This window comes from Podarcis bocagei (assembly GCF_964188305.1).
Source record: "Podarcis bocagei genome assembly, chromosome: 9".
Lineage (NCBI taxonomy): Eukaryota > Metazoa > Chordata > Lepidosauria > Squamata > Lacertidae > Podarcis > Podarcis bocagei.
In genome coordinates, this window is record NC_138134.1 from 3,267,898 (window position 1) to 3,272,239 (window position 4,342).

The following is a 4,342-nucleotide window of genomic DNA, read 5'->3' on the forward strand; positions in this document are numbered from 1 at the left end:
TATAGCCCCTTGCCTGTGAAATTGAGGCAGTGGCATATCCTGCTTTAGAATATAGGGCAAATATGAAACAAAGGTCAACTAAGAGAAACAACATGTACTTTTGCCCCTTAGGAAGCCAGGTGGGGTCTGAGTGTGGGGTAAAACAGATACAAACAAAAGCTCAGATTACGTTGTCAAGCGTGGCCCGGCCTCCTAGGGCCAAGAGGTTTCAGGGTTGGTTTCCTTGGAATCATCACTGGAGACAGGTTTTGTTTATGTCCTTTAAGATTTTGCTTCTACATATATACAGGTTCACAGCATTAACTTCAACAGATACTGCTCCCATCAGATTTCTAAGGGAATCCCCAATGAATTAGCAAGAGCAAGTCAGGCCTCTGGATCTTTTCCAGCACTGCCAGTCTAATGGAGGGGCTGTGGGGGGCGGGGAGGCAAAGCCCCAACTCTCAACTGTCTCTCTCCTTCCAAAATAGCCCATCCATTAAGAGAGATCTCCTTAACAAAGGAGGGTACTTGACCACCATCAAGACGCCACAGCCATCAAGATAATCTCCAGAAGAACTCCTGGTACCATTAACCTTCTCCTGACCAAACCTGTTTTACAAGCAATAATTACATCCAGATAAACCTCCCAAATTTACAACTATATGCACCAGTTGCACCACTGAATTTCTGTAGTGGGTTCTGAGCACTGTTTCCTGTATTTGCTGTTGGCATCCATCTGTCTTGAGAGTGTGCCCATTTAACTTATTAACTTGCTTTTTGCCATGACAACTCAAAGCAACTTAACAATAGTTTAAGCAAAAAACAAATACAGTGGTACCTTGGGTTAAGTACTTAATTCATTCTGGAGGTCCGTACTTAACCTGAAACTGTTCTTAACCTGAAGCACCACTTTAGCTAATGGGGCCTCCTGCTGCTGCCGCGCCGCCGCCGCACGATTTCTGTTCTCATCCTGAAGCAAAGTTCTTAACCTGAAGCACTATTTCTGGGTTAGCGGACTCTGTAACCTGAAGCGTATGTAACCTGAAGAGTATGTAACCCGAGGTACCACTGTACATACATTAAAACCAGCATTAAAAATACAAAACCATCTAAAAGACAATTTTTTTTGGTTAAAACTAGTTTAAAACATCCCACCCACTCAAAAACACCACAGATATTTAAAAGCAAATGGCCGGGTGAAAAAGGAATGTTTTTGCCTGGCTCCTAGAAATATGTAATGGTGGCGCCAGGTGAGCCTCCATGGGGGAAGCATTCCACAATTGGGGAGCCACCACTGAGAAGGCCACTTCTCCTGTTGCCACCTGCTAGATCCCCAAAAATCAAAATCTCCGGATGTACATTCCATGTATCCTTGGCTGTGTGCTATCACTGTGCGGCTGCCTGCATGACATCTTCATTGTTATGTGGCAAGACATTTTGTGGTGGGGATGGTAGCAGTAAAACATCTGGCAGTGATTGGCCTATCTGAGCTAGCATCACAGGAGGCCTATCTATATGTGATGCAGAATAATCTCTGGCTGCCATTGCCTGAACAGTTGGCATCAACACATTCTGTTGCATTAATATTTTGCTATTTTTACTTGTGAATACACCATATTTACATATTTTATCTGGGCTAAGGATGTTTCCTTTTTCATTCTGTTCAGAATTCAGGTTGTGGTTTTTTTAATGAACAAACAAAACCATTTTCACCCTAAAGCAAGAGAAAACCAGGATGTTGCTTTAAAAGTTACACACACACACACACACACACACACACACGCAGGTAGGTTCTTTTCCACAGCTGTTGGACAAGCAAAACTTGATATGGAGTGTGAAGAGTGACGGCAGTTTGCTGCCTTTCCAGCAACACCTGATGGAAAACTGTAATGCCAACCAGTGGAAAGAAATAGAAACACTATTTTGAGGAAGGTCAGAGCTCACCACCCCTGGCAGGGCGCATCCCATCATTCATGTGACATGACTGTGTGCCATATCAGGTTGAATATCCAACATGGGGGCTGGCAAAGATTCTAGATACAAGTGTCAGGAGGGGAAGTTGTATTTTTTGTTTCCATCATTCATTATGATATATTTTAAGAGATGTATTGAGGATCTCTGCCAATCAGCACTTCCATGCCACAGCTCCATGAAGAGGCTGACACCATGGCCTTAGAACAGGGGTAGGCAACACACAGGCGGCCCACGGGGGTCGTTTAACCGGCGCACGAGCTGCCCCCGAACTGAGCCGCCCACTCAGCAAGTCCCTGGGCGCTGCGCTAAACCAGCACAGCACGGGAACTCGCTTTCACTGCACCAGAAATCGGGTCTGCGCAGACACAGGTGCTGGAAATCACGGGCGGGCGGGTGCACTCACGCACACACACACACAATCCTGCCCACAGAGTGAACCGGCCCAGGCGAGGTAAACCTAGCCAACCTCTGCCTTAGACAATGTAGAATGCAGGGGTTCAAGAATTTTAGTTATTATTTTAAAATACCAGTTGTACTTGGACTGGTCATGCCTTGGTTTTGACATCGTAGGGATTGTTATTGATAATGTCCCACAATGAAGAGGACAATATGAAGTTTTGGGGACTCTAACACAGTATGGATTTATTGCACAAGAGGAAAACCCTGCAGACTTGGGGCCAGGTCCACTTCATCCTCTCCCTCCAAACTCTTTGTCTCTCAAGGTACTGAACTGCATCGGAAGAGCTTTAGATATTTGAAACTGGATGTGTTGCCATGTGTCCCAGTCGGCTTCCTATTCAGGATGCCAGGGCAGCAGTCAATGTCCCTGCAGTCTCTGCCTCCTTCCTTGAGCTGCTGCACCAATCCCATGTCAACCCCCTTCACATGGCCTGGGGCACCTCCCTCTCCCTTCCACTATGCCCCCTATACCTATCACTCACCGACTCCACCCCTCATTCTGGCTTCTCTCTGCATTCAACACCTTCCTAACTCTTTCAGTAGCTTGTGGTTGGCTGCTGCTAACACAGCAGTTTGATTTCACCCCCCCCCCATTGTTTCTCAATATAGTCAGATGCCAAAAACAACATTGCTTCTCTTGATCAGGGCACTATGCTTCTGTTGATGCAGCCTAGAGTAGCATTAGCTTTTGCACAGGCAGGCTGGTAAGCAACCATGAAGCGCATCTTAGCAGCCAGCCAGTGAGGCTTTTTGTGTGTGTTTGCTCTGCCTTCCCATCCTCTCCATCCTTTTTCATTAATCTCCAACCATTTGGCCCTTGTTATATCCCACCCACACCACTCCTGTTTCTTTCATCCAGTTTTCCACCCCCTAGGTTCACTCCATCAGTACCGCCTTTTCCATCATTGTCAGAGACCCCCTAGCTCTCCTCTTCCTTTTATAGCCCAGGGAACATGCAAAGATACAAAACAAAGGTCAGAGGTGAGAGGATGAGATGCCAGCCCCTTTCAGCTCCAATGCATAAGAAAAGACGGCTGATGGGGCCTTCCTTAGAAGACTCCAGAGACTATGTGCTGCCTCACACCTCCAGAGTAATGTGTGTATACACACACACACACACACACACACACAGTCTGAGTTGGTGTTGCTGTTCAGCACTGCAGCCAGCGGGCAAATTTCTATAGGACAGGAGATGTCATTGAGGTGGAGAGAAGAATGAGAAGTTTTTTTTTGGGGGGGGGGGAAATAAGCCTCCAAAATAGGGTAGAAGGAGCTAGTTGTAACATCTTAATAAGAGCATTAGGGTAAACTTACAATAGCAGTAAACAAAAACCCCAATGCCTTCTTCTCAAATTCTCTCAGCCCCTTTCCCATTCCAGACATGGAGTATGTCCCCCCCTCCCACAATCCAAAAACAAAACTTGGCCTCACCTGCTCAGTCCTTATCTGTAATTCCTGCCCTCCACCTCCTATATCAGAGCCATATCTACATGGTCACCTCTTGCAATGCCATGTGAGAAAAAGTGGACCACAAAATCTGTTTCAAAGGGCTTGAGGGAACCTTCTTCAACCTCCTGTTAAGCCTAGGAGACCCCTGTTTTCTCTGCCCTACCCCCATTGATGAAAGCGCTATTTGAGATGTGCAATGAGGACCATAGAAGTCCCTCCCTCCTCCAAAACACGTCGCAAATATTTCCGCCTCAATCAAGGAGGTTCTGCAGATATGGGACCACTCGCATGGTGAAGAATGGACAGGGGAAGGTAGAGGAAGTGATTCTGTAGCCACCAGATGCTGAGGAGATACACTGGGAAGAGAAAAGGATCTCTTCCTGTTATGTATTGAAGCTCTCACCCTGCCCACCAGGAGTATCTTTTATATAGTTTTCACTCTGGTCCACGTCAGTTACTTTAGGTGGGAAACCCTGGG